General features: G+C 42.6%; 1 long non-coding RNA gene across 1 annotated transcript; it reads right to left on the bottom strand.

Annotated features, from left to right (window-relative positions):
• Positions 1 to 6,795: 6,795 nt before the first annotated feature.
• LOC138568815 (uncharacterized) lies at positions 6,796 to 7,834 on the bottom strand. Its single transcript, XR_011302991.1, has 3 exons — positions 7,711 to 7,834; positions 7,518 to 7,597; positions 6,796 to 7,405 (listed from the first exon to the last, which is right to left on the bottom strand). It is a non-coding gene; the product is annotated as an uncharacterized lncRNA (long non-coding RNA).
• Between the last annotated feature and the right edge of the window lie 2,019 nt (positions 7,835 to 9,853).

Below are 9,853 nucleotides of genomic sequence, written 5' to 3'. Positions count from 1 at the left end.
ACGAGAGCAAAGGTTTCTTATGGTTTTGGTGCCAAAAGACAGTCATGGAATACTGTTTTACTGGCGTGGCTACTTACAGCATAGATGAGTTACCTCCATCACAGTGGTTGAAATTCTGTGGACTCACATCTGGCACACATGGTCAGGCAGATACCAGTGCTGGGTGAGATCTCGAGGAGAATGGGCATACATTGTTTTCATGGCTGGTGGAAGGCTCCTAAACTAAGTCGACACTAGGGTCTTACAAGTAGGCCTTGGGAGGGGGAAATTGATCAAGAGAGGTGGTGCATTGATGGAACAATGCTGTGTTGGGAATGGAACAACATTGGGTAGATGTTATTGCCTTTTGCTTTTGCATCATTTTTCACACGATTGACCAGAGGGCAAAGGTGTGTGAGCGTTATGTTAATAGAGGGCATTTCATTGGGCCCAGAACGTGATATGGCAAGACTTGGATGGGTGGGGGCAGGTGACCACCTATAGCACGATGGGGGCAGGTGGTTGGTTAATTTTGGATAGGGGCACTAGAGGAGATAAAGGGGATTTGTTTGGTTGGCGGATGATGGAGTATCAGGAATAGTGGTGGAAAGCACAGATAATTGTAGTCATTTGGTATTTTGATCATCAGGGAGGCAGGGCCCACATGGGGATGAATGTTTACAGTACACAGATTGGGAAGTGTAACTATGCACTGTAGCCATCTCCTGGCCACGATCGAGAATGTACATGGCCAAGTCAGACTCTTTTTGTTATTCATCGGAACCGAATGATGTAATTTGGGACCATATTTACTCCTTTCAGTACTTTCTTTTTATGAGTATTACTGTTATTTTCTTATTCTAGCTACAAACAAAATAGAACAGTTATAGCAGGCAAGGGCCAAACAGCTAACACATTAAGCCAAGCAGATACAACCCTGAATGAAGACCTATGTTAATAAAGGGGAAAAGATAGATGAGGGCTGGTGGGATCAGAGAAGAGGGCAGGATCTTGGGGAAGAATGGATGGGAGGCTGGGGTGGATCGCCGGGTTCAGTGCAATTCATGACAGGACATGACCCTGAATATATATAGATGTCTAAAATGGTCAACTACATACTATCATTGCTCTACTTCCAGTCTTCCTGGCTGGAAGATCTTTATTCTATGGCTGCCAGTGAAAGGAGCCAGTTGAGCCACATTTCCACATTTGGCATGCACTGCTATTTCCAGTTTGTCAGGATTATTCACTTTACAGAGACATTGGACATAGGGTCCAGAAGCACTTGACATCCTCCCCACTTCGGGGTGCTTTGATTGAGCCTAAAATTGCCAGGAGTGGATCCAAATGTGACCTTGTTCCTAACACTTCTTAAATTCTATCACCAACGTCTTTCCAGAAGTTAGGTACCTTTCCACATGACTAGAACAGGAGCATGAATAATGCTCCACTGGCCTTGCAGCTCCAAAGATGATCATCTTAATCATGGTTTATTAACTTCTGAATATTGTCTACTGCTGCGTTAATCGGATTCTAAGCTACCACAAGCATCTCCATACACTATTAAGACTTGGGCCCTGTCATTCTAAGTGGTCTGTGGACCAGTCTTATGCTCGCACTTCTGCCTCAGTGTGGACAAGTCCAGTTGTGATTGCATGTAGACTTGTCTATAAACATAGAACAGCTTCAGGCCAGATTCGTCCGTTGTGGCCATACGTTGTCTCTGCAGGTTAGTGGCCAGTCGCCTTCCCAGAGCCACATCCTCACTCCCTTCTCAAAGCTCTCTGTACCACAGGTTATCTTCCCCAGAAAGCCATGCATCTGTTGAAGTATTCTTGTGACCTATGCCGTGACACCCCTGGGTCTGGGCGTATTATCAAATGCAATAAATAAATAAATAAATAAATAAAAGTGTCTTCTGTTGCAATAACCCATCTTCTCCAAACACATGGGTTGGTTTCCGTGGACTGTTCTAGATCACTGTTACCTACCTCCTAGCCTCTTTTCTAAACTGCACCTTTAGGATTATCTGTCAAGGGTGCTTTTGTGAAGGGGTCTACTGCCAGCCGTTTTGCTGTGTGACACCATACATTTCTGGCTGAATCCGTAGTGGCCTGGCTAGACTTCTTTTATTTCTCTACTGCATATAAAGGGTCAATCCTTCATCACAGCCCTTGAACAGGCCTGCCTCCAAATTGACACATCGTGGTGGCTCGTGTGATTCTTCACAGCCTGATGTAACACTGTGGCACAGTGATACTCCTCAAATCCGACAGGTTGAAGCCTCGTTGGCTCTGGGGGAAGTTCATGTTAGGTAGGCCTATCAGGTACCCTCTTCTGTCTTTACATAGAGCATGTTTTGCAGTTCAACTAATATTTTTACAATATTGACTGGGGAGTCGAATAGGAAGAACTCTTACCTTGTACAAAATTGGCGAACACCATTTTGTCACTGCTCACCTGCCCCCAGAATAACAGCTTCTGAGCTTCCTGGCGAGCTATCATTGTCTTCAAACCCCTTAAGTGCCAGGCTAGGCATGCAAGTCTATGCAAAAAGGACAAGCATACTCGGCCTTGGCAATTAAGCAGCAGACCAACATTGGCCTTCACTTTTCCTCTACCTTCCCTCTGGAACATGTGTCAAGATATTTACATTTCTCTTGTTCCCATTTCATAACCCAGTTTTTATAAGTGATGCCTGATACAGATTTTTTTTTTAAATAACTTTATTTATTAAGTGTTTGACATTACAGAAAGGATAGACATAGACAGCATCAACAACATCAAATACATTTGATACAGTTTCCACATGGGGCAGAACTTCACACTTTGACTGGTTAATGTTGTATCCTGGCATTCTGCCAAAGTCTCACATCCTGTCAAAAAGCACCCGAACTGAAGCCTCCTGATCAGCAGCAAAGACCAGCATGTCGTCTGTACACACGTCCATTTTGTATGTGTTGCTGACCACTTCGATGGCCTTCATTTCTTCACTTTCAGTGGCTCCTGTGCTAGCTTGACGATGAGCATTGAGGGGAGGCACCCCTGTCTGGTGCGCGCTGCAATCGGAAAAAGGCTAAAGAGTGACCATTTGCCTGTATACATGCCTCAGGCACTGCATGCAGTGCCATGCTCACTTCAATAACCTTCTCGCCGAGCCCATATCATGCTAGGGGGCTGCAGAGGAAGGCCCAGTTGATTCTATCGAAGGCCTCTTCGCATCTATGGGTAAGAAGATGGCGGGTAAGTCGTGACATATCGCAAGCATTGGTACGTCATAGCTCTCAACTCACACGCTTTTGGCGGGTGTCACCCGCCTTCTAAAGGGCTGACTCACCCGCCAAGCCTCCTGCACGCCCATGCATTCCAATGGGCGTCTCACCCGCCAAAAACAAAATCGGGTGATTTCACCCGCCTTTGCAACACAAATGGTTGAGACCTATGGGTACGTTCCTCAGCAGCCTGATATTGTTGGTCCCCTCTCTGCCACTAATGAACCACATCTGGTCCTTGTTGTTGAACGCTCTCATCACCGTTGGTGAGAGGGTTCGGGTGGTAGCGTCCACCGTCATCTTCATGCCTGACCTCTTCATCTAACGCTGCTTGCTTCTGGGTGTGTGACAAGCTTGCTTGCGCTGGCTATATTCTCTCTGAAGAGTTCAGGAAGGATACCCATCAGGGGCTCATGGATATGCTTTCTGAACTCCCTGCTACAGCCATCAAACCCTGGCCTCTTCACACTTGGCGTTTTCTTAAGTTCTGCTTCTAGCTCAATCCTGTCAAAGGGCACTTCGAGCACCACAGCACTTTCTGCATTTAGCTTTGCGATAGGCACTACCACCAGGAATCACTGTACTTCTGCTTCCCTCTAATCTCAGCAATTTGCTTTCCCACTTGGTTCTGTTCACATGCCCTTTCTTCCTTTTCCAAAGGGTGACTGGGTTTCGTGCATTATTCTTCAGGTGTAGCCCTTCTTTACTCCATATTTTCTGTGAATTAGAACTCTGAGGTTGGCTTCACATGGGTCATTCTGAGACCTACCTGTCAGCTGTTTCCGTTGCGTTTCAGCGTTGCAAAGTATTCTCTGTCTCCTTTTTTTGTGCTGAATATGAAATTATCTTGCCCCTTAGGAATGCCTTTAGTAGTGAATCCCCTTTAGTAGTGAATCCCACTGCATTGCTAACAGGTTATGATAGGTTATTTAGAACATGCTTAATACCCAGAGGTGTCTAAGCGTGGACCCGGGGATCAAACCTGTGTGGCTCCATGTCGTCTTGCTTCTAAGGCGAGCATGTTGTCCCTGAGCTATCCTCCCGAGACAACCGGTTCATTGACCCCAATGGAGAGGCAAGTCGTCCTTAATGTCCTTAATCAATGAACGTTTGATCCGACAGCAGAGAGTTATTGAAGCGCCACTGGTACTGTTGGCAGCTCTGCCCCATTGACCATATCTGTGTTCTCTGTGGGGCATTATCAGACATAGCAATGTCGCCCATGCCACTAGAATGCACCTTTGGCACAAGGCATTTTGCAGTCAAGCCCGAGTAAAATCAGGAAAGGCTATTGTGCGCCGCAGAGAAGGAGTATCCCCTTTCCTTTGGGAGGTATAAACACCACAGATCACAGAGAACTAAGTCCTTCATCCTATTTGTTATCACTCCCCTTGTTGCTGCTCTCTGGCATCTACCTCCTGAAGATCTGTCTAAGATGGCTTCCAAAGACCTATTTAAGTTATCCTCCTCCTCTGACCATCACATTCTTGCATTTCATTTGCAGAATTACTTGAGCCAGATTACTGCAGAAAGGAGGCTCTTTGGTATTTGGCATGCACGTGCTAGCAGGACATATAACATCCCTCCTTCCTATTTCATCCTTTGCTACCAGCATCATCCCTATATTTTGTATCGGAGAACAAGATACCCATTGATCGCAAGCCACTAGTTAGTGCTCCCCTCGCCCTTTAATAGGCTCACATCCATCTCTGGGAGAAAGTGGGTCTCCTCAATACGTTTCACATCACTCTTCATTTGCCCGAGGAATGCAGAAACATATTTCTTCCTAAAAGGCCGGCTAGATTCAATAAAATTCCATGAGGAAAATATGAGCACTTTCCATATACCCCATGTAATAACTATATATTGTGTTCCGTTATGCTATCCAATATTTATACTGCACCCATCACCACCAGAATGGTTTTACAGCGTCCGGTCTTGTCTTAAAGGTTGGTATAGTCTGACCCTGCAAGGGTGTCACCAGACCCTACTCTGTTCAAAGGAAGGGGAAGTTTGGCGAGGAAGTGATAGGAAAGAGAAACTAGACAACAGAATTACCAAAATCAGAGAGAAAAAACTATTGGGATGAGTGCAGGACTCAGGAGAGTTCAACTTGGTTTAGAGAAGAGTTTTATTATGATGGAAACATCTAGAACCGACGAAGCAAGGTCCTAGATGTAGTTAGATGGCGAATGGTTGCGAATGGGTCCAAGCGGGCCCTTGTTGTGTGGAGGTTTTGACCAGATTAGTTTGTAAGAAACAATCCCTATATCAAGAGAGAACAATGGGTTTGCCAACCCCGCTGACAGGAGCTTTGGCGCCAAGAGTTTTACGTGTATAGAAGTTTGCCTGGGAAGAACAATGGGTAAGTAGCAGGGGATGGAACGAGGAGACATGATTGTCTTTTGTCCACTAATATTAGGTTTTGTCAGCTACGAGCTACGTATAGTTCACTGTAACTTAATAAAATAACATTTAAAACAAAATAGCTCAAGCGACCAGCTATTCAAGTTAGGAAGACAACTAAAATCCTAATCGTAAACCTTTATAGTCTCTTTCAGGATAAACTCCAACACACTCTAGATCCCCAACAGCACCATCCTCCAGATCATGGTGGTTAATTAATTCTCATTCCATGTCCAAATGACAACATCTATTAACTACTCCTTTAAAGCAGCACACATTTTCTCTTTGTTCTACCCAATTATTTTAGTCAACCTCACCAGCATGAGGAGAGGAAGAATCACCCCATGGGCAATATTACCTCAACAATGACATTACCCTCCACCAGCATCGAGATTATGAATCCCGCCTGCATTTTATGTCATGGTTACCACCAGGATTTCATACTTGACCAGGCCCAAGGCTTGTTGTTTTGTGCAGAGGGCTTAAGGATACAAAGCTTGTCTTTGGCTCAGCAGGGGTCATGGTTACCACAAGGATTGTTTTTTCTTTTTTTTTACTTGATCCGACCCTATGCTGGTGCTTCTCTGTGAAGTGCTTAAGGACACAAAGACTGTCTTTGGGTCAGCAGTTGTTATGGTTATCACGAGGATTGTTTTTTGTTTTTTTTACTTGATCAGACCCTACGCTTGTGCCATAGTGAGCCTGTACTTGTTGAAAGCCAGGCCCAAGAACCACAGTTGGCACAGCCCTTCCAGTTGCTCCCCTCAGCCGTGAACAGCCATGAACAGTCAGATTCTATAAATAGGCAAGCTCGAGGGAAATATGGGCATATTGAACTTGGGAACTGGTGTCAGGGGGCTGGACCACAGCATCCCTAGGCACAGAAGCCCCAGTCCGGATTCCTGGAGGTTCCTGAGTTCTGCAAGGACCTTTATGGGAATGGCTAAAGAGTGATCCCAGTATTATAACAAAGGATGTGTATCCCCTTCATCGTGGACATGGGGAAAGTGGGAAGTCAAAAAACCAAGGAAAAAAGTCACACGGAAAAACCACAATATAAATGTAAATCTAATAGACTCTTGGTAGGTGAAGGAGAGAGTAAACTTGGTTAGTAATAATCGTTATATATTCATGTTTTATTAATATAATACACACAATTGCATAAATGTAGACAAAAAATGTATCATTACATTTATACAAAAATCTAATAGTTCTAAAAGCATTCCATTTTAGTACAGCATGGGTAAGCAATATATAAGCTATGTGTAAGGGAGGTTTTCCTATGCGAGTAACCCTCAAATGTGGGTACTAAATTACCATCGTCATAGTTGGACAGCTGCCCATGTTGTACCTATTTTTCATATGGGTTATAGCTATACTTCTCCCTGATTATTAAATTCAGTGTTACCTCAATGCATAAATGCTAATGAAAAAAGTACTGGCTATCATAAAGTGCTAAATCAGTGCAAAAATGCTGACAAAAAAAGTGCTGAGTGTCGACTACAAGTCTGTTGCATGCATAGGCATATTGCAAGTCTCAAAATATCTTGTTTATCATAGTTTCAACGAGTTCTTATATCTAGTTCAATCAAAAACTGAAAATCGTCTTACTCAGGACAAAAATACTGCAAACCAGTATTTATCAATTTATATACAAGGACATGTACAGGGTTGATATCGTATTCAGGCTTGTTCTTGTTTGAGGAATCAATAGACTTCCATCTTAAATCAATTTCTGACCAAATGTACTGCAAAGAGAAACAAAATTACACTACGTTAAAATCTGACCGAGCCTACAACTCAAATTCACCAAAACGAGTAAAATATTTTAAGCATCATGGAACAAAGAAAATGATTCACCTTGTTTCAACCAATGTGGGTGTGGAGGTCCAGCGCTTCATTCTGCCACCCCAACAAACAACAGATAATGGGCAATTTATCTGTGGAGACACAATTTATAAGATGGGATTAAAACTATCCCTAGTTCAACCTGCTGAGCGGAATTCAGTAAGACAGAACACTATACCTATGGCCATGGACCAACTTGACCCACCTCCATTCATATGTCATGGTAGCATCATTGTTCTTATCAGGTGGCCCATCTGTAGCAGCTGCCAAGAGGGCTCATTTGGAAACCATTTATTTTCAATTCTGCTATATTCCAATAGCAAAACTCAGTCCAACCTGATGGAAAAAAGAGAATTTTAATTTCTTGTACCACATCGGAGCCTGGAAAATCAAATTCCAATAATATATAGTTTAAAGGAATAGTTCCCTCAAAAATGTTATTGTCTTAAAAAACATATATTAAACATCTTTTTAAAGAAAGTTCCTATGTAAAATTTTAGACAAATAATATTTAAACCCCTTTAATATCAAGCACTAGGAGGCATCCATTTTGTGAAATGGACAAGCCTCCTGAGCTTGAGTTAATCTCTGCCCTTGCGACAATAATGAAGCAAAAGCCATATGCTAGTGCTTTGATTACATCAGCTTTTGCTTCATTATCAATACTCCATACCCAGGTCAAACATAATGAAACTAATATGCCGCTGGCATAGAGACCTGTTGTAATTATTAAAAATGGCAAAGTTAGCAATACCTCGGTGCAAAGGGCTAACGCGGGGGGAACAAACAAGCCGCTTACCCTTCGATTGTCAGAAACAACAATAAAAAGGTGCTGGAAGGTCCCTGGCATTACAAACTCATTGGGCATTGAGAATGCTCCAATCAGGATGATTTAAACAATGTAGACGGACTTCTTCTCCATCTAACTCTAGTGAAAATTGCATGTTCACAAAGATAGGACTGCGGAATCACGTCAAATGCTAGAACAGCCTCTATGATGTAGCTAGAGCAGTGTCTAGATGTAGTCCCGGCATGGGAATTCAAAAAAGCACAGGACAAAGACAACCATATACTTTTAATGTATATCTAAGCGTGCATTATCTACAAATGTAGACAATCCATTCTGAGGTGTAATTGATATTTGTGATGCATCTTAAAGGGCCAAAATACAAAATGGAAGACTAGTATATTATCTATACTTACTCTCTCCTATTTTATGTCTTGAATCAGATGGTAACATGGCCTCTTTATGGAACACAATGGAGCCACTCCTCCTGTTGATTGAGTTCCATATGGTAGCTTAGAGTATTATACATCCACCATTGGTCACGCTGTGCTAATCTAGCTGCTATACTATGGGAGTCTATGCCTATGACTTGCTCAAGTGCCCACCATTTGAAATCGTCGCAACTATGATTACATTCAAGAAAATGGGCTACTAACAGAGATGCTACAGTTTTGGTACGGATCTTGGATTTATGTTCCGTTATCCTTAATTTGATGGGTCTGGTGGTTTTCCGAATGTATGTCTGTAGACAAGGACATATAATGACATAAATGACATTTTTTTGTGTTGCAAGTCATGTGATGTTTTAAATTCCAGGACTTACCATTCATGAAGACCGATGTACATGCGGTTGTAGATTTGCATTGGCCACACAAACCTCACGGAAAATGTCCACTTATTGACTTGGATCCCCAGAGAGCCGGGATAATCATTGTATTGTTTGCCATTGTGGCTCTATCTGCTCGTGAAAGCCAGTTATTCAAATTTTTGCCTTTTTTAAATGCATAAATAGGGCGTTCCAAAGATGGATTGTTAAGTTGCAGCAGATGCCAGTGTTTGGAAATGGCTTTCTTGATATCATTGTGGTGCGTGTTGTAAGTCATGGCACAAACTATACACTCCCTGGTTATATTTTCCTTATTTTTATTAGCAATAGCATCTTCCGATGTTAGTTTTTAGCCCTTTTCTGAGATTGACTTAATAGAAGGGAAGGATAGACTCTTTCTTGGAGCCTGTCTTGTATTGTATCAGCCTGAGACATGTAATCCTCTATTCTGGTACAATTTTGTCTGGCTCTTAAAGATTACCCGTATGGAATGCTTTGACACAAGGCTTGAGAATTAAAACTGTCAAAATGAAGAATGGTGTTTCAATTGGTCTCTTTAAAATAAAGGTCAACAATGATATGTCCATCATTAATCTTGATAAGAAGATCCAGGAAAGATTGATTGCTGGCAGCCATTGTGAACTTTAGATTGGTATTCAACGCATTGATCCATAATAGGAAATTGTTGTAATCACCCTACGCTTTATCCCATACGATGATGATATGATCTATGTA

The sequence above is a fragment of the Ambystoma mexicanum genome, chromosome 1p (genome assembly GCF_040938575.1).
Source record: "Ambystoma mexicanum isolate Mex_15411 chromosome 1p, UKY_AmexF1_1, whole genome shotgun sequence".
NCBI classification, from domain to species: Eukaryota; Metazoa; Chordata; class Amphibia; order Caudata; family Ambystomatidae; genus Ambystoma; species Ambystoma mexicanum.
This window is presented reverse-complemented; position numbering and strand designations above follow the sequence as displayed.